This window comes from Myxine glutinosa, chromosome 11 (assembly GCF_964187855.1).
Source record: "Myxine glutinosa chromosome 11, kmMyxGlut1.1, whole genome shotgun sequence".
Lineage (NCBI taxonomy): Eukaryota > Metazoa > Chordata > Myxini > Myxiniformes > Myxinidae > Myxine > Myxine glutinosa.
Genome location: NC_136271.1, coordinates 69,716,329 through 69,737,968, shown reverse-complemented (window position 1 = coordinate 69,737,968; position 21,640 = coordinate 69,716,329). Strand labels below are relative to the sequence as shown.

Below are 21,640 nucleotides of genomic sequence, written 5' to 3'. Positions count from 1 at the left end.
GGTTAATAACCATCGCGCAGGCATGATGGGCCTCATGGCCCCCGCCTACATTGAAGTTCGTGGAAGAAAACTCATATTTATTCATTTTACGATCCTTTGAGTGATGGCGTGGAACTGCGAGATTTACCAAGGCTGAAAAACCTTTTGTAGGAACATAATTTCACAAATTCCTTATCAGAAAGTGATGCGGCTACGGCCTGCCTGTCATTGGGGTTTGTGTATATGAGGAATAATATTTTGCTCGTCTGTGTGCTGTACTTGTGTCCCAACCGTGATGACTCCATTTACATCTCTCACTCTCTCGGACAACATGCACCAAATTTTAACCACCCATCTCAGACCCTCTCTTCCTCATATGTGGTGATTTAAGTTGTTGTCATGCCAATTGGCTGGGTGTTGGCGCCTCTCTCACCAATGATGACACTTCAGCAAAGGACTTCTGTGACTCTGTGGGACCGAATAAATCTGTGAACTTTCCAACCCGGATTTCTTCAAATGGCAAATCCTCCCTTCTCGACGTGGTCATGGCAAATTGCAAATGTCTCCTGCTCTTCCCCTGCTCCAATTGGTTCATCTGATCACGTGCTTGTGAGATTCAATATCTCTGGCTATTTTCGGAGAGCAGCCTCGGTGCCGCGAGTCTGGCAGTTCACTCAGCGCAAACTGGCAGGGACTGGAAGCAGCCTTCACACTTCAGGAGTAGTAATCATATCTGCTGACCCTGACAATAACTTTCACTCTTGAGCATGGATACTATTCGACAGACACCTGCTCTCTCTCTCTCTTATGCAAAGACACATCATCTCATATCTTCCATGATCATACCCATCTACCCGCCCATGGTTCACTGAACCCTGCGGTGAGGCAGTTTCCTTGAAACAACTTGCCTTCTCTTCCTGGAAGGCCTGAATCTGAATCTAAACCAAAAGCAACCTCAGATTACTCCAAAGAGCCTGCATAAATCCCTTCCCTCTCTTCAAATGGCACTACAGCAGACTCTGCTCATGAGAAGACTGAATAACTTCAAATCTGTGTTTGCTTCCAGGTATTGTGTCCCCTACCCCTCACTCTCTGTACCCACCCTACCCAGTCATACTCAAATGCTCATGGATTCTGTATATTTTGCGTCTCAGAAGGTGGAGAAGTTTCTGGCAATCCTAGACTCTGATTCTGCAACTGATTCGAATGGCATCAGCGCACGTGTCCTAAAAACCTGCGCTGCTGCTCTTGCACTTCCTCTTTCGGCCCCTTTCGCTCTATCATTTACCCTATAGGTCATCTTCCATCTGCTTGGAAATAAGCAAACATCTCTGCATTGCAGAAATATGGTGCGACGGTGCAAAAACGGATCCCCTTAACCACAGACCTATTGCATACTTCCAATCATAAGCAAGATCATGGAATCCATAATGGGAGTTGACATTAGATCCTTTTGTCCAACAGCCTGATCTTAAACCATCCGTTTAGATTCAGACCTGGTCGATATAGCCTGGACATGCTGCTTCTACTCTCCCAATAATGGATGGAGGCCTTCATTTTCAAACATGAGATCAGGGCTGTGTTTCTAGACACATCTCCAGCATTCAATATAGTCGGGCACCTTGCTCTCCAACATCTCTCCCTATGGAATGTAATGGTGCTTTTCCATTGCACAGAACGGCTCGGTACGGCACTGTACAGTACGGTTCGGCACGGTACGGTAATCCGTGTCCTTTTTCCATCGCACAACAGAACCGTGAAAATAGGCGGAGTTATCTGAAGTGACGAAAAAAAACGCGACCGCTGTGGTGACGTCATTTCTCATGCGACACTAAACGGTAAACAGCTCTGCAACTATGGAGGAAATTGAAGCTGTGTTTTACTTCTTCGTCGGGTTTTGGTTTTATCTGAGCATGAGTTTTTTTTTAGCGAAATGCAAAAAGAGAGAGGACGTGTTTGAGAAGAAGCTTAAAGACGCCAGAAAGAGAAAGCTAAAAAGAGAAAGAAACCTTTGTAGACAATTATGAAGACCGACAACGAAGATTTGGGCCTTGTTCGTCGGCGCAAACAAAGAAAGAACATAGCGTGATGGTTCTGTGACGATTGTGCTTGACCATTCAACGGTCTGCAGTATTTCTAGCTTCACCCATTGGTCTGGGTTCGCTCGCTTGGTACCTATCCATAAGCAGGAACCAAATTTAGCACGGGTACTTAGGTACGGTACGGCTCGCTTGGTACCTATCCATAGCAGGAACCAAATTTAGCACGGGTACTTAGATACGGTACGGTTCGCTTGGCAATGGAAAAACGAAAAAACGGATTTTGGTTACAGTACGGTACGGTATGGTACCGCGGTGGAAAAGTGCCATAAGTCACCTCTGCACATGGCTTACTGACTTCCTCCACTCTCCTAACTATCGTGTGGCTCCCAACTGGATCCTCTCATCTCCTCTCACTATCAAGGCTGGAGTGTCCAAAGGCTAGTATCTAGGGCCGAGTACTATTCTTAATCTTCTTCAATTATCTTGCTGACTTTCTGGAAAATCCTCTTTATCCCTTTGCTGATGACTCTTCCCGTTGCCGTAACATCGCTCATCCTTCAGATAGGCCGGCAGCAGCCTTGTCCCTCTCTGCACACCTTGATGGAATCATGACCTGGTCCAACACTTCGAATTTGTCTTTCATTACTGACAAATCCTACCCTCTCACTCTCTCTCTTGGAAAAGACCATCTGACGAACCCTCCTGTCTACTTCCTTAACAATCCTCTTGAAGACATTTGGTCACTCAAAATTTTGGGCCTCAGCATCAGCCATGATCTTCCTTTGGCATACTATATGTCTAAGTTGACCTCCAAAGAAAGTCGCCAAACGGGCATCCTCCATTGCCCAGTCTTATGTTGGCACATCTGAACTTTTATTTACTTAGATCCGCAGCTCTAAGTAAATAAAAGTTCAGATGTCCTTCATCCGCAGCTTGAGTACTGCTGTCTCCTCTGGGTCAGTGCTTCTGCCTCACACATTGGTTAGCTCATCGCCATGGAAATGAAAGGCATTTCCACTGTGGAAAATTAGATGGACAATATACCACACATAAAAAGATCAGTATCGACAATTAACAGTGAGGAATTGATTTATTGAAATATAGAGCAATACCACTACCCTATATCTATAGAGCAATTTCCCTATACCCTCCTGGACAGGGCTGGGGCCCATCAAAATGGAGGAGAAAATAACCAGGGTGAAATAAAGTGGAATCAGGAATATCCTGTGGGACAGAAACGTTTCTGTTAGGCATACAATGTCCTGAGCTGCAGCAATAACCTGAATGGTGAGACGAGTAACATTGGAACAGACATCGAATATTGGTGGACTACACCATTGGGGAAAGTGGAGGGTTATTATTTTTTAAATGAAAAAATAATCCAATGGATAAAATAAAATAAAAACTTGTTGTTTAAAGAGCCAAATGGCAAATAAAAAGAGTATTACAACATAAACAGTAAGGTGGTGACCCAAGGTTGATGGACAATTGAATGGATGCATGAAGGTTAAATAATGTACAATAGATCGCACAATTGGGTCAACAGAGGCAGAAGTACAGGCCAGAGGACTGCCACCTTTAAGGAATGGTACAAATAAAAACGTTGGATGGACAAAACTATAAATAATTTGATATAATGTAGAAAAATGGAACAAAAAAGGTGTGTTGGAGAGGTGGTGTAAACTGCATGTGTACAATCCAACTTCGAGGTGTTAGACAGATGAAAAGCAAGAAGGTTGGAGTTATCAATTTTGCCAGCAGGACATAACCATCTGGGCACAAATTAGTGGTGTAAAAGAAACAAGACCACAGACTGGTCAAACAAGTGGAACATGTCTTTCAATCCTGACAAATCTCACACTCTTACTATGTCTCTCCAAAAAGACCGACTGGAAAACCCTCCCATCTACTTTCTCAACAATCCTCTCCAAGAAGTTCTGTCGCTCAAGCTTTTGGGTCTCAATATCTGCCATGATCTTTCTTGGGAAAACCACATTTCCAAGCTGGCCTCCAAAGCCAGTCGCCGACTGGGCATCCTACCGTCATGCGAAGTCCTTCCTTGGCACACCTGAGCTCCTCACCACATACAAGGCTTTCATCCGCAGCTCAATGGAATACTGCTCTCCCCTCTGGGCCGGTGCTCCTGCCTCACACCTAGCTCGGCTTCACGCTGTTGAAACCAAAGCTTTCAGAATCATTGGAATCTCCTGCGATGAAGCTAACTCCGAGGGCCTTTCACTCACTCACGGCAGGCAGGTTGGTGGTCTTTCTGTCTTCTACCGACACCTCTCCGGCCTTGCCCCCCAGCTCTCTCTGTGCTCTGTCCCCCAAATATTCCTACAGGTCGCACAAGATCTGCCAGCAATCCTCTTATGGTTAAACTGCCAAAATCTAGGCTCTTGGCTCACCTTCACTCTTTCATTCCCCTTTTCTCCCTCCTCTGGAACAAACTCCCCCACTCCCTTCAATCCCACTCCTCCCTCCAGGTCTTTAAAACAGCTGTTCACCACCATCTCTTGTCTTCCCCCATCCAAAACCTTGATCTTTTCGACCCCCGCTAATTCACCCCAGATACACTTTTTTTAAATTCCAACTTCTTTCCTGGAAGTCCTTGCAGTGTCCATGTGTTTTATACCTCTCTCACCTCCCCCCAAGCCCTCTCCCTCTCACAGTTCTCTTGTTGTCCCTGCTCTCAAATGTTGTGTTTGTGTCCTTCCCCCTCTCTCCCCATCTTGTCTACCGCTCCCTTTATTTTGTGTTTTATGTGTCGGTTTGTGTCGGTTTGACTTTTTGTGTGATTAATGTTAGCTCTTTCACGAGCCTTGCATACAAAAAAAAAAAAAAGACGTTTTGCCTCGATCTCCTGTTGATATACATCTCTTATGCGTAGTGCTTTTCCATCTTGTTAGGCTGCGAGGTGAAACACTGGAGTTATTGTCTAGAAATACCTACTTCATGACACTGCATATAAAATGCCTCATAAGTTGTAAGCAGCGAGGAAAACCCAAGAAAGAACTTTGATAGGTACTCCTTTATATGTTAGAAATGGTGATTGGGGTTACTGTTTGTCAACTAGTGAATGAAGGTGTTCTGGAGAAAGTAGGACCACTTGCTGCCAAAAACAGTATGGGCATTAAAAGTAGAACTGGATAGGGGTGATTATCGGGATATCATTTGTAATCATACTATTGTAAGACTAATCAGAACAGACAGTTATTTATTTTTGTGTGAGTAATAAAACAGGAACGCAAAGCAATACATCAGTCCTCCTTTCTGGATCTTGAGATGGGTAGAACGAAATAGACTCGAACATCTAATCTCTAATAATAACACACTAATAAAACACCCGTGGGAATCCCACGGGTATGGACGTGTGACATTTGGACATCTTGATGTAGATGCTGCACATTCAGTTTTACAAAATGGTTACTGGCAATTCTTGAGATCCACAAATGATGTAATCTACACAATTTATTTACTTCACATATTAAGTGACTCCTCACTCCTCTGCACCCCACACTCTCCTTTCTCCACCCTCACTCCTTTCTTCCCTTTAATCCTCTCCAACTCCTCTCTTCCCTTTACTCCTCTGCCCCTCACTCCTGTCCAATCCCTCGATCCTTTCCAATCCCTTGCTCCTCTATAATCCCTCACTCCTCTGCAACCCCTCACTGTGCAGTGTGTACACTGCTGAGGGGGATGCAGCGATATGCTGCGACATTATATATATATACACAAAGAATTAAGTTAAGCACCCCCCCGTTTTTTTACAACCTCGCACATTACAAGTTTGTTGTCGTCAAAACAGTGTAATATACCCATGATATTGCTATATTTTCTGGAGAAGTGATATTATGGTCACATAAAAACATAACAATCATGCCGTTTTCAATATTTTATTCTGAATAATTTAAGGTGAAATTTTTTGGGAATTTTAGGCATATTTTCACCTCAATTTAAGTATGGAGCTATAGGTCCATCACGGACAGTGTGGATGACGTTTATGTTTTCTAACGTACAGTCATTGTTCTGAGAAGACCTCTAGCGATCTTTGCGTCAATAACGTGTGTAGGACCCACGTGATCGGATGGAGCAAGGTGCTGTGACAACCATCCCCTGGCCTGCGTACAGTCCTGACCTGAACCCCCTCGAGCACGTTTGGGACATGTTGGGACGACAAATTGCGAAGATGGTCCCTCCAATAGCCAATCTGGATGAATTGGAACGTGCATTACATCGGGAATGGAACAACCTGCCACAGCAACGCATACGACGGCTTACAGGGTCTATGAGACGTAGGGTTGAGTCAGTGATCCGATCACGTGGGTCCTACACACGTTATTGACGCAAAGATCGCTAGAGGTCTTCTCAGAACAATGACTGTACGTTAGAAAACATAAACGTCATCCACACTGTCCGTGATGGACCTATAGCTCCATACTTAAATTGAGGTGAAAATATGCCTAAAATTCCCAACAAATTTCACCTTAAATTATTCAGAATAAAATATTGAAAACGGCATGATTGTTATGTTTTTATGTGACCATAATATCACTTCTCCAGAAAATATAGCAATATCATGGGTATATTACACTGTTTTGACGACAACAAACTTGTAATGTGCGAGGTTGTAAAAAAACGGGGGGGTGCTTAACTTAATTCTTTGTGTATATATATATATATATATATATATATATATATATATATATATATATATATATATATATATATATATATATACATATACATAAAGGAATTAAGAAATTAAGGAGCTGCTGCTCATTCATTGCTTGGGGCACGTCCAGAGTTTATTATTTATAAATCATTACATTGCTTCCTTGTATTCACACTCTACCATATTACAAATTCACTTAGTTTCCAATTGATTTGAGTGTTCTGATCGTGCGTTATTTTGGCTAATAATGTCAGACAAAGGAGCAATTGGGTTTTGTGTTGCATAGCAGCCAGCATGAAAGCGTATTAGTGTCTGAGCAATCACTACTCGGGTTGCTAATGAGGCACACTGTACTGATCATGAGCACGTCTCCTGATTGGCTCGGGTGTTCTTCTGAGGATGGTAACGCGGCAAACAGGCCCAAGAACCTGCTCGGAGTGCAAAATCAGTTGGCCAGCGCGACCGCTTGGATGAGTTTGTCGGATTCAGACCAGGCAACTGAGACGAGTCTGGCAACTACAACAATATTTATACTCCTTCATAGGAGGGAGGAGGATCCGTAGCTAGATTGTGTTAAGAATAGTATGGACCATGTGATCTTGTAGGTTCGATTTTCTCTTGTAACAGGGCATTTGTCAGAGCAAGTTATCTTGCTAAATGTGCACTGAGGATGCAGTGAGTGCCCATTATAAAACAGATAAGGTAACATTGTTGTATAAAACCCGCTCCCATTTTTCGGGCAAGGCCAGGTGAGGACTTGTGGCATTTAACACCAAAGGCACACTGGAAACCATTATGCTTTTTAAAGGAAATATCATTATGGACTGTTTGGCCTGCACTCCACAAGCCATGGTGGTTAGAAGAGCTGTGGAGCCCTGGTTAAGGGCGGAACGCTTTTTTGCTGAAAGATGGTCTTCCTGTGGGACGGTCCGGAAGATATTAACACCCGCAGATTGTGGGCGGCCAATATTTTGATCAGCCGCCCACAAAGGCGGTCCCAAATGTGACGAGGGTCATGACCTTGCATAGCACATTAGTTGTAGCTGGACTTCAAGCGAGTAACATCTCTGCACTCTCTTTGCTTTGGTCACTGTCTGCAGAGGACATGTTGGAGAGATCCTTCCCTCTGCTAGTTCGCCATTTTACCACAATCTCTCGTCCCCACTGCATCGCTCCTGCCATTCGCCGTGCAGACCCACACCAGCTCTGTGTGCCAGCAACCTGCACGCTACTTGATCGTGCCTACCACAAGCCCTCACTTGCACCTTTGTGGTGTAGTCTAGTCTGTGTATTTGTCGGCAATATTAGCAGGTTAGGCCTTATTATCTCTGCTGTATATAAGATGGTGTGTCCATTTAATTCCTATCTGTGTCCTTTGACAGGCATATCTGGACGGTTTATTGAGCGTCTTGTCTTCCCTTTTCCCAGGATACTTTGGGAATAAACCTCCTTTTAATTATAAGAAGCATTTTGCCATTTTTATGCCTTCCCGTGCAAACATCGGCAGGTTCGGCTTTATTGGGTACGATCCTTGGGGAATCATAGTGCTAATTAATTGAACGCCATACTTTTAACAATTTTTCTGTCTTAGACCATTAGACTCAAACAGTCCGTGTTAATGGACCTGTCTGACACGACAATATCTGTTTTTTTTTTGTTAAAGAAAAAGGCACATCCAATCAAAAAGGTAGCTGGATCTATCCTGCTAACCTAATAATAAACAAGCAAGACCAGACCCAGTCTCAGGTGACGTTTCACCCGCTTCCCAGGGGCCTTCCTTAGGCCAATATAGCCCAGGCCTCAGCACGTGACTGCTTTTATACCTGAGGTGACTATTCGTTTCCAGTCACGTGCCAATGGGAGGGATCAATTGAGGAGTGTTTTCATTGTGCCAACCTTAAGCAAAAAAACTCCAATCACATCATCGATGGCCTGTTCTGCCCTTTTTATTCACTCGTGATATGGTGTTGTATGTATGGAGGTGAATAAATGTGTGTGTTCATTCTTGTTTATGTGTTTCTGGGGCACTATGGTTGGCTTTGTGTTCGGGTTGTCTATGGTGATGTATGAGTCACGTGATTGGTGCAGTTGCCGTTGGGTGTTGTATATGTGTTGGCGTGCTGTTGGGGATTGAGCATTGTTATTTTGCTTACCTTGTCCTGCTGTTTGCTTCCTCCAGATTTTGCCGTTCATATCAGAAGTGTGTGTTGTGTGGGTATGTCCGCAGTCTCCCCAGTTATACCACCGTGTTGGCTCTTGACGGGCATGCCTCCAGAATCAATCTGTGCCATTCTTTGGAAGTCGTATCTAGGCCAAGGGTCCCATCCAAGTCAAGCTTCTGGTCAGAAAGCAGGCACAGCGCAATATGGCTGACTTGTCACCTTTCCAAGCCTAATTGCTCTCTCATGTTTACCTAGCCTTTGTTTCAAATTCCCTCCACTTTCACCAAAATGTAGAATGGGTCATAGTCTCTGCACGATGAATGGTAAACCTGACTTGTCAATATTTGATATCCTCATGTCCTTTAACTTAGAAATGGCATTATGGACAGTGGCTAGAAGATTGTAGCTCACACCAATCTGTGCACTGCGTATTATCTTGCCAATCCTTTCAGTAGGGTAGCACACAGTGCCTAAGCATGTCTGGTTCCTTACGTTCTGCCCATTTTGATTATTTCAGGGTGGGGAGTATCCGTTTACGATACCGATCAGCAGGACTCCTCCAACTAATCTAATTTCTTTAATTACATCGACTTTGGCAGATGACACAGTCCATCCCCGAGCTGCAAAGGTTGCAAGGATAGACTGCAAAGGCGACACTATGTTTGTGGGTGTTTGGGCTGCAGGAGTACAGATACAGTAATCTGTTGGTGTGGGTTGGGTTTCTGCTACCGGCATCTTTTAGGTAGTTGTAAAGTTTCCAGTAAACCTCGACATTCAAAAAGACCAATTTGCCTCAACGTTAATGCTGGGAAAGACTCGGCCAAGTTACCCAATTAGGTGGTCTATCATATCCCCATGCACAATGGTGAAAGTGTCATCGACATACCTGTTCCAGTACAATGGGAGCCGATTCTCATTGGACTTGAATATATTTGCTGGAGTTCTTCCATCACCAAGTTTGCCACAACAGCAGAGACCCATAACTGTGATAATATCATATTGATTGTGTGTACTGCCATAAATGAAGGTGTGCTATTGAGACATCTCCAACCGGCCTTTTTGGTTGGATGTGCCTTTTTCTTCAATAATCCAGAATCCAAACCATGCCATTTATATATATATATATATATATATATATATATATATATATATATATATATATATATATATATATATATATATATACATATATATATACATATACATATATATATACATATATATATATATATATATATATATATATATATATATATATATATATATATATATATATATATATATACACAGTGCATTCAGAAAGTATTCAGACCCCTTCACTTTTTTCACATTTTGCAGCCTCATGCTGAAATCGTTTAAATTCATTTTTTCCCTTATCAATCTACACTCAATACCCCATAATGGCAAAGAGAAAACAGGATTTTAGAAAGTTTTGCAAATTTATGAAAAAGAAAAAACTGAAATATCACATTGACATAAGTATTCATACCCTTTGCTATTGTGGGCAGAACTTGTGGGCAGAATTAACGTGTCAAATCGACAACTTGGACCAGCAGCCAACCCCTGTGCGTGAATTGCAGCAGACTATTGTCACTGCATGGCAAGCGATTCCTGTCCAAACCTTGGCAAATCTCGTGAACAGCATGCCTCGACGTGTACGTGCTCTCCTGAATGCTCGTGGGGGTTACACGAAGTACTGAACTGTAATTTTACTGTCCGTAATCCCAGTCATAATTTAGCTTTTGTTTTTGTTGAAATTTTTTTTCGCTAATGTGCAAAATAAAGAGATACTTCTGGAAAACGTACAGAAGTTTAACACAGTACTGTCTGTGAATTGAGTTCGATATCAGTTTACATCACTTTCAAGGATCAATTTATTTGCTTCGAAATGTCAAATGTGGTTTTTGTTTCTTTTAAAGGTCACATTAACAAAATCTAGAATAATTTCAACATAATTCCAATGAACTTTTGGTTCTAAGTCATCTTGAAAAGTAAGTTCACCCCCACAACAAAAATATTCCATATTAAATGCCAAGTCTATATATATATATATATATATATATATATATATATATATATATATATATATATATATATATACTAGCAGAGGTACCCGGCTTTGCACGGGAGTGGGAGGAGGAGGGGAGGGGGAAGAGGAGGGGAGGGGAACGGGGGGGGAGGGGGGAGGGGGAAGCGGGGGGAGGAGGAGGGGAGGGGGAAGAGGAGGGGAGGGGAATGGGGGGGGGAGGGGGGAAGGGGGGGGAGGGGGGGAGGGGAAGGGGGGGAGGGAAGGGTGCGGGGGTGCCCAGGGGAAGAAGGGCCCCTCCCCTCCCCCCTCCCCCCCCTTTCCCCTCCCCCTTCCCCCTCCCCCTTCCCCCTCCCCCTCCCCCCTCCCATCCCCTTCCCCCTCTCGTTCCCCTCCCCTTCTCTTCCCCCTCCCCTCCTCCTCCCCCTTCACACCAGGGGGGTTGACTCAGCCTGTCATCCCACCGAGGTCGGAAGTCGGAACTCATTGTCGTCAAATAAATGTAGCCTGTATGTTTCACTCTTTGTCACATGCCGTTGGTCCCATGTCAATCGGATGAAGTTGAAAAAGTAACGTTACGAAGGTTCTCTGGGACGTACTGATTCCGAATAATGAAGTTGAAAAATTAACGTTCCGAAATACGCTAATTACGCTAACAGAAGCGCTGGAGGGAGCACTGCGCTCCCTCCCTTAGATTCCCTCCCTCTTCTGCTAGCGCTAATTACGCGTAACACACTAATTTTAAAACCCGAAGTTTTTTTAATTTTAAGGTGTGCTGTAGTCAGAAGCGCTAGAAGCGCTGCGCTCCCTCCCTTCGAATCCCTCTCTCTTCTGCTAGTGCTAATAATACGCTAATTTTAAAACCCGAAATTTTTTAAATGTTTATGTCTCCGTGACATTCCTGGGACCATCCCGAGTCGAACAGTACTTTCCGCTCGCAAATCCGTCCACGGGTTCTCGAGATCTTAGAGATCGTAGATACATCAGGATACAGACACAGAGGCCAACTCTACTTTATATATATAGATATATATATATATATATATATATATATATATATATATATATATATATATATATATATATATATATATATATATATATATATATATACACAGACTTGGCATTTAATATGGAATATATATTTTTTTCTTGACTTGGGTTTACTTTCTAAACTCAGTATATCAATCTGGTGAGTTTCTTTTACCCTTCGGTGATGTCTTTGTTGAAAGAACCATGTCACTGATTGTCTTTTGCAGCAAGAAGTCATTAACAGGATTATATCACAGGTGGCGTGACAAAATGTAAGGACAGGTACATTTGACGATTGGCTTCACAATCGGGTATATAAGGGTTGTTGCGTTCTGTATTAGTGGAAAACAACTGCTGCACATCTACAAAAGTTATTGACGCTTCTTCTGGAGATGGTCCGTCAACTTGACAATGCTGTTTGTCATGGAATGGTGGATTTACGAAATTCTGGCATGAAACAGCATGCTATTGCTCGGCAGTATGGCATCACTCAAGGTCAGGTGTCAAAGATCCTGAAACGAAATGCTCAGAGGGGTGTCCCTACTCCAATACCGAGGCCAGGACGTCCACACAGAACCACAAGGAGAGATTATCGCCAGCTGCACCGGTTAGTCTGCAATGGCCGTACCACGTCAGCTAATCAGCTTCGGGCTGAGTGGCAGCAAAGACAAATGTGCCTGTATCCAGAAGGCTAGTCAACCAACGACTGGTTCAAGCAGGCTATCGTGCCAGGCGCCCCCTGAGAAAGCCACGCCTGGCCAGACAACACAGCCAGCGCCAATTGCAGTGGGCCAGAGAGCACCGTCAATGGCAGCCAGGACACTGGAATCACGTGACCTTGAGTGACGAGTCTAGATTTCTGGTCTATCGTCAAGATGGCCGCGTCCGAGTGCGCAGACAAGTGCATGAAGCCCACAACGAAGATTGTATAGTGCCAAGAGTCCAAGCTGGAGGTGGTGGGGTGACCGTTTGGGCTGCTTTTCATGCAGGGGGCAAAACTGACCTGGTTGTTCTGAATGGAAACCTGAACCAGTTCAAGTGCAGGGTCATTCTGGAAGAAACATTGCTTCCATTTGCTCGTGTAGCCTTTCGAGGACACTTTGTCTTCGAAGATGACAATGCATGGCCTCATCGTGCTCGCATGATCCAACACTTTCTTGCTGACCGTGGTGTAGAGCATATGGAGTGGCCTGCCATGTCCCCGGATATGAATCCGACAGAGAACTTGTGGGCAGAATTAACGCGTCAAATCGACAATTTGGACCAGCAGCCTACCTCTGTGCGTGAATTGCAGCAGGCTATTGTCACTGCATGGCAAGCGATTCCTGTCCAAACCTTGGCAAATCTCGTGAACAGCATGCCTCGACGTGTACGTGCTCTCCTGAATGCTCGTGGGGGTTACACGAAGTACTGAACTGTAATTTTACTGTCCGTAATCCCAATCATAATTTAGCTTTTGTTTTTCTTGAATTTTTTTTTGGCTTATGTGCAAAATAAAGAGATACTTCTGGAAAACGTACAGAAGTTTAACACAGTACTGTCCGTGAATTGAGTTCGATATCAGTTTACATCACTTTGAAGGATCAATTTATTTGCTTCGAAATGTCAAATGTGGTTTTTGTTTCTTTTAAAGGTCACATTAACAAAATCTAGAATAATTTCAACATAATTCCAATGAACTTTTGGTTCTAAGTCATCTTGAAAAGTAAGTTCACCCCCACAAAAAAAATATTCCATATTAAATGACAAGTCTGTGTGTGTATATATATATATATATATATATATATATATATATATATATATGTATATATATATATATATATATATATATATATATATATACATACATACATACATATATATATATATATATTGTAACGGATTTGGGAAACCCTGCACTTGGTGTAATTGTTGTAAATATCACCCTCGGTAAATAATAGTAATTCTTTGTAAATACCTCCATCAATTTGTGTAAAGGTCAAAGGTCGTCCCCTTAGCTAGTCCATGTACAAGCACGTAGCCAATCATAGAACCTCTCTATAGTTATTTCTTTATTCTATGTGAGTTTAAGGCTCTGTTTCCCATTTATTGACTCTGCATTGCACCAAATGAAATAAGATAGGTCCCCTTCAAGGATTGCATTTCCCAGCCAAACTCTCCCTCTCTGTGCAAAACTGCTTGACAAGCGTGGGGTGCGCGCCCTCTCAACTGGCCCTGGTTTGGAAGCGGCGTTCGCCGCCAGTGTGAATATGTTCTCCGTGCTCTGTTTGGACAAGAAGGGCAGGGTCACCGAGAAGAGACAAAAGCCCATGGCACGCCACGGGCGGGGCTGTTCAGCTCCATGCCCAAGTAAGGCTACAAGCCCGTGGCTCGCCACAGGGGGCAGGGCTGTTCAGCTCCATACCCAAATAAGGTAACAAGACCGTGGGATTGCCATATAAGGCCACAAAACAGAGCACGGGGGCGGTACCCAAACGGCTGAGGGCGTGTCACGCCCCCGCTTGAGATATGCGTGCGACAATCGCGCAAAGAGGATACATGCTACTTGGCTGGTACGAGGCTGGTACGAGAAGCTGGTGCGTGCTGCTGAGCTGGGTTCGAGGCTGGAGCTGGGTTCGAGGTACTGGAGAGGAGAATCCAAGTGTTACCGACAGAGAGAGAGAGAGAGAGAGAGAGAGAGAGAGAGAGAGAGAGAGTCGTGGGTCGGAACGGAACCTCGCCAGATGAACGAACCTCCTGCCATTCCTGTCATCATCCCCGTGTAAGTCTGACTGTCGTCTGTTTGTCTGTGTTGTCTGGGGTTTAAGTTAAGCCTGTAGATAAGCTAGAATTGCACTGTGTCTTCTTCTTCTGTAAATTATTTTCGTTTCTTTCCTTCTCCCTTGGTTTCTTTGATTTGTACATAATTGGTCAATAAATTCCTGTTCCTCCTTACTTTGGCTTCTTCTTCCACATCCGATCGTCTTTGTGATTTCCCCCATTGAGAACCTGTGGCACGATTTGGCCGACGCATATGAATCGGGTTTAGTATTTGTTAATGGCTCGAACGTCGTGTTGCTAAAACCGCTCGGCAACGAGAACATCTAAAACCGGGGTTCGAGCGGTACTTGTCTCCCTGTTCTGCGAAGGTTCTGCGGAGGGACGGATAAAGGTATTCGGGATAAACCCTGGACCCATAACCCTGATCCGTTCCATCCCGCGGGAGAGCGTTACAAGTACCAGGAGCGGAGACGGTCAGCTTAACAAGACAAGGGGCTAACCACCTCTTGCTAAGGGGGAGAGCCGTACTCCGTATCCGTAACAATTGGTGTCGGGAGCGAGATTCGGACCCGAAGTGCGCTTAGCGCACTCAAAATTATGAGTGGCCAAAATTTTATTTAACACCACTAAATTTTAAAACCGTGCCATGGATAATCAAGGCGACCGGATGCCCGTAGGGGAGATAGAAGGGGTAGAGTCGACCCAGGACCCCAGGGAAATGTATATGGGGGAGAGAGAGGAGGAGAGCAATGAGGATGTGGTAGCGGAAGTTTCAGGCGCACAAAATGGCGCCCCGCGCGGGGTTGCGGCAGCCGCGCCTGCGGCACCGGTGGATTTGAACCTTTTCATGCTGCAAATGGAGGCCCTTATGGCCAAGATGAGAGAGCAATTCAAAAATGACTTGGGAAACCAAATTAAAGATATGGGAAATAATTGGAAAACCAAATTCGGGGAGTTGAGTAAGGAGGTGGAAAAGATGGATGCAATGCCAATGAGGGAAGAAGTAAGGGCTAAAACCAATAACTTGGGAAGCAAATTGGAGGGAGTCGGGAGCAAATTGGAGGGACTCGGAAGCAAATTTGAGGGATTCGGAAGCAGACTAAGGGACAAACTGGGGGGCATAATTGGCCAAGCCAAAGAAATTAATGAGGGGTTGGCAAGGGACAAGGCCGCATATGAGGTAAGGGAAGCCGAGAGGGAGGTTAGCCGCAGGTTGAGCGAAGAGGTTGCGGGGGTGCACGACGAGGTAAAGCGGGTCAAGAAGCGCTGGTTGAGCGAGGCGGAGCAAAGCGCGGTTAAAATGACGGGTATAGAGATCGCGACCCGGAGTATGGAAAAGCCGGCGACCGCTGAAGTAGAGGGAATTTTAATAAAGCCAGCGGTCGTCGAGGTGAATAAAGAAAAAGAAGTAGTGGGAATTGAAATTGGAGAAACCGGGGGCTTAGAAAAGCACTCGCGGCAGGGAGAGATGGATTATGTGCAAAGTCCGTGTACACATCCTGATGCCGTACTTGCTGATCCTTATAAAGATTTGCAGGTGCCGGAGCGAGGAGGAAGAAGAATCCCCAAGGAGAGAAGGGCTGTGTATGATGCTAAGAGGTTTTTCGGCAAAGTGTTTGGCGCGAAAAGAATTGTCGCGCGATTGGGGTCGACATTGCACCCGGGCGTTTGTGGGAGGTCTGTGGTGCGTGGTGTGAGAAAAAAGTGTGCGTCGGCAAGTGAGTGTGTTATAAAGGGTGGGAGTAAAACCGAGTGCGAGCGGGAATGCACGTCGGAATGGACGGAGTGTGTGGAATGTACGGGCGGCGTTGGAACGCCGGGGTGGTGAGTGTAAAACGGGTCGCGTATGCATGTGAGCATGCAAGTGAAGTATCGACGTTAAACGGGGCAGCGTTTATGGCGACGGATAGCCGACGCGAGCACTCGGGGCGCGGTGCGCTTTGTTGGATGCGAGGCTCGGCGCGGATTCGGGCCTGGCTCTGCCCCGCACGGTCGAGTCCGGGCTTTGCCGGGCAAAGCGACCGGTCCGGTTAAAGGGCAGGTAGGAGGGACCGGAGCGGCGCCCCCTTGTGGGTGCGGCGTTCCGGCCGGGTGGGATCGGGCCGGAGACCGAAAGGTTCCGCGCCGAGATGGTGCGTGGAATCTCGGTCCGAGCATGCCACCTCCCTTGAACCGAGTGCCGGACGGATCCAACTGCAGGTAGACAAACCACCCGAATTCATTGCTCGGCTTTGCGAAGCCGAGTTTTAATGAGGTAATGACGTACCGAGAGGCTCAGATATAGCGGACTGTGATGATGATAGTGTTTTTGATCCGAAATTTGGGAATAGGGAATATGATGAGCAAAAATTTGATGGGTAAAATGATTGGCAGATGATTGGCAAATTTTGGATTGGCAAGAATTGGAATTTGATGGGCAAAATTTATAGTGGGACATGCCCGATGTGGTGAGATGGCAACTCTGCCACCCCTCACTCCGGGGCACATGAGCACTAGTTATGGGGTTATGGCGGTGAAAACCAAGCCAGGGAGGGTTTGGATAATGTATAGGGATCTAGAAAAATGACCATAGGTAACTGTACAGGTAAGTAGCGACATTGTACAGGTAGCCGGGGACGTAGAGAGGTTAGAATGGTTGTTAATGACGTGGTATGTGCTTAGTTTAAAGGGAACATGGGGAGCACCAAGTTAGAAGGGCACCAGGTAGATCAGATGATGCCGTGTGTGTGAGAATCTTTGCCGGGGAGCATGTTGAGCAAATGAGGAATTGCTAGGCAATGCTCGAGAGAGATGTGTGTATGAGCGTGGGAGAATTTGGGTGCCTGAGGCAATGGTCTGGGGAGTTAGAAGTGTATTGTGAAAAGTGTGAGGTGATTGTGAGTTGTATTGAGCGTGGAAGTGTATGGAGCAGCGTATGAGGAATAATTGTGATTGTGCATTGTATTGAATGAAGAAGCCTGGGAGGAAGGAGGGTGCAGGAAGCACCAGGTGTAGGAGTGATGGCACAGGTGTGCAAATACAGGTGAGCATGGTTGTATGGAATATATGGAGTATGGAATGGATGGTGTGGAGTGAGTATGGTGGAAACTGTGGAGTGGAGTGGATGGTGCGAAGGTGTGGATGGGGGAAAGGAGGATGGACCCCATCACGAATACCCGGGGAGGGTAGTGTAAGTGTTAGGTAGAGGGTATAGGTAAATTGCGGTTGGATATTGGCATCTGTGGTGCGTGGTGGAAGAATGATGGTTGGATGGGTGCATTAGTGTTGTGGAAATGGCTGGGCGTGTAGTCTGTTAGTATGTGTAGTTGATTGGGCACTCCGCCACTGTGAGGATGTCAGCCAGGTGAGGCCGCAGGTGGGCTCTGGGAGCCGTTAGATTTGTGGATGGGGCCCGAGGATCCGGAGGACGGACCCTGGTAGCCCAGTGCCAGAGTGCACCGAGGGGTGACAGAGCCAGGAGGGGCCTTCCCCAGTTAGATAGGTTAGGTGAGGAGCAGGTAAGCTCGGAGGCAACTACAGTGGTGGAGGTGTGCAGGTGGGTAGACCAGCTGGGAGAGCTACACGACTCAGCCCGGAAATTGTGCAAGGGCACCGGGAGATGAATCGGGGGAGTGAGACCCCAAATTGATAAGCACCACAGTTTGGTCAATGGGAATTGGTTTTTAGAACCCATAGTGTAAGTTGGCCAATGGATTGGCAGGAAAGACCCCAGGTAGTGTAAAGTGTGTTAATGTCATGTAGAGGATAGTTAGGATTAAGAATCTCCTCGCACCATCTACATCCACTCACCTGAGGTGACGCTACTCCACACCATGCCATGGTTGTTTTGATTATTTTTATTGTGCAAATGTTTGGAATGTGAGACGCATCATGACGTGGGTGTGACATTGTGCTTTGTTGTTCCATCTCTTCCTCCTTATGAGGATTGATGATGAATTGGGTGATGGCAAATTTTGGATTAGTGGGAGTGAAGACGAATTTGGTATAGGGGAAATATGGGGAAGACGAGACATTAGTGATGAATTTGTAAATGTGTAGATTGTTGTACATATGGGGTAAGGGCAAGGGTAGTGTAGGTCACATGTGGGGGGGGCGTACGGTAGGGACGAGCTTTCTCACTTCGCTCTCCGTACGCACCTCATCTTGCATTGCCTTGTTTGACGTGTACCCTTGTGACCTTACCCCTCGCTCACCTGTCTTCCCCCCCCCCCCCTTGTCTCCCACACGAGGACTGTGCGCCACTGGGCGCTGAGGGGGGGAGCGTGCGGGAGTCCGCCATTGTGCGCCCGAACTCTCGCAACCACAGCTGTCTGCATCGATGCACCACGTATGGACCACATGTCTGTGGCTGAGCACCACTTATGGACCCCATGGGTTGGGGCATGGCCCCTCTGCTGGAACCGGCCATGAAGGCCCGAGATCTTGCTGGCGGACCTTGGTCACAGGGCACCGATGCCACACAGGTGAACCACAATAGTCGGCCCTGTGGGCCATAAATAAATAGAAATGGACACGGTTGTGCAAGTTTTATTATGTCCAAATAGGCCGCCAGTAAGAAAATGACGAAGTTGACAACATCTGGAAGATAACAATAGCCAGCAGAGGGAGCCGAAGAGCAAGACACCACCAAGGGTTTGTTGTTTTTATTTTTATTGAACTGTGATGACTGTGCACCGATTGGTGCTTGAGGGTGCTTTGGTGTTTTGGTGTTTTCTGGTGCGTCGATGCAGGGCAAGCTGTCTCCCCCCCAAAAAGAACAATCACAGGTCCTGGGTTGCATGTTGTAAATAAAATAGCGTCGTTGTAAATAATGTGCCCCCACCGTAAGTGTTTAGTTTGAAGACAATTCCGCAATTCGGTTAGTTGTGGGCGTGAGTCTGTTAGGTAGGGTGCAATGGAGCAGCGGGACATATTTATTTGTGTTTTAAAACTGTCACACTCAGGGTCAGGTTAAATGTAGAGGGAACTACACCTACGTGCCACACTAAAAGTAAAGGTAATATGCCCGGGGCGTGCCTAAGAGGAGGAGGGTGCAGTGTTGTGGATATGAGAAGTGTTCTTTTATTGTGTAGTAAATGGTAAAATATCACCCTCCTTCCTCCAGTTGTGTATAAAGGTCAAAAGGGCGTCCCTTAGTGAGGTCATATACAATCACGTTAGCTAATCATAGATTTCCTCCTTGTTGGTAGTTATTTACTTATTGTGTGTATTAGGTTAAGGCTATGTCGTCCATTAACTAATACTGCATTGCACCGAAGTGAAACAAGGTAGTATCCCCTTTCAATTTCCCCAGAACCTCCATGGATTCCCCTTTCCTCAATTGCCAACTGCATTGAGCGGTTCGCTGAATTCTGCTGCAGCTGTGGGTTGTTGTTTTCGCTGCAAGACTCCATTGGCCACGAGGTCATCTCGGAGCCGAAGGTGGGAGGAGTCGGCCCAGTGCCGGGAACAAGGCGTGGCCTTGCCAACGCCTCCTCTAAGGGCGGGATCGGTGAGCCCTCGCGACTAATCAGGGCCGAGGCGACCTCACCGATGGGCGTGTCCTGGAGGCCGGCGGCTTGATCGCCCGAGGGAGATATAAGCGCGCGCGGAAGCCTTTGGGTGGTTGTTGCGTGAGAGATACGAAAAGCCTTTGACAAGAAAGAGTTGCGTCAGAGATACGAAAAGCCTTTGACAAGTAAGGGTTGCGTCAGAGATACGAAAAGCCTTTGACAAAGAGCCGCTTCAACCAGCCCTGTTTCAACCAGCCACGTGAAGCCCTGACGGGGCAGCTAGTGACCCTGCCGGTGTGCGGTGTAAAGCCGAATTCAAGGAGCTGCTGGCTCCTCGCTTCCCGCCCGGAGTGGACCTGCTCGCTGTGCCCTGTGATTCCACCTGCTCATCCCTCCAAACGATTCCTGTCCTTCCATCCTTTTGTGTATGTGAGTTTGTTTTGTGTGTTCTGTCCTGGGTAATAAGTTAAGCCTGTTTAGTTAAGCTAGAGTTTCACTGTGTCCTTCTGGTCCGTCCCTCTTTCTATCTTTATTTTCGTATTCTTCCTTCTCCTTGGTTTCTTTGGTCTTGTAAATAGTAGTAATAAATTATAGTTGTATTTCAAACCCTTTTTGTCTTCTTCTTCTTCACATCTGTCGTCTTTGTCTTTTCCCCATTGAATACCTGTGGCACGATTTGGCCAACGTTAAGGAATCGGGTCTAGTCCTGGTAAACGGCTCACGCCGCAGTTCGCTTCGCTCGGCGCAACATCCAATACGCTGCGGCCGTGAGCGGGGGGTGTTCCTTCGCGTACCGGGAAGCGCTGGTATTTAGGTCATAGGACTTGTGGGCCTAAAACCCTACCCAGCGCCGACCGGGCGTGGCGTCATACCCCCGGGACCACGTCGGTCAGTAACAGACGAGGGGCTTAATCTCCCCTCGATAACGGGAACCTAGGCCGACGTCGGGTTCCGTAACAATACTTTCTGAAGGCACTGTATAATATCTCACACGAGTCAAGCCAACACTATCTCAAATTGTGGTCATGAAAACTGGATCAGGCTGGACCATGTGGAAAATTGACACCAGAATACATTACGTAGGTCAATTTAGGAATATGGTCAGCACATAATAGGTTTTGATTGACAGTGGGACTATGTCATAGAGCCCTAAATTTTCATTTCCTTTTCTCACAAACTGCATTAAAAATGCTCATGAGTTTACTGTGCGCTGTTCATACCTTTCACACATTAACTGATATGAGCAGCAATATTCTGAGAAAGGATATGTCAATGCAACAAATTATTTTCTTCTAACCATTCTGACCATGATTTATTGCATTATCGCCAAGAATGCAATGCTCACCCATGAGGCATAACAGAAATAAGTTGAAGAAAATAACTTTCTTTTATCTGCTCACACACATTCACACAAGTCAAGTTGCCTTATCACATTTACTCCGAGGCTTTACTGCACCGATTTACATGAATGG

The 21,640-nt window shown here is 45.8% G+C and overlaps 1 protein-coding gene across 3 annotated transcripts in view; it reads right to left on the bottom strand.

Annotated features, from left to right (window-relative positions):
- Nucleotides 1-21,640, bottom strand: part of MDGA2 (MAM domain containing glycosylphosphatidylinositol anchor 2) — a 504,155-nt gene that overhangs the window by 22,632 nt on the left and 459,883 nt on the right. The window lies entirely within an intron of this gene.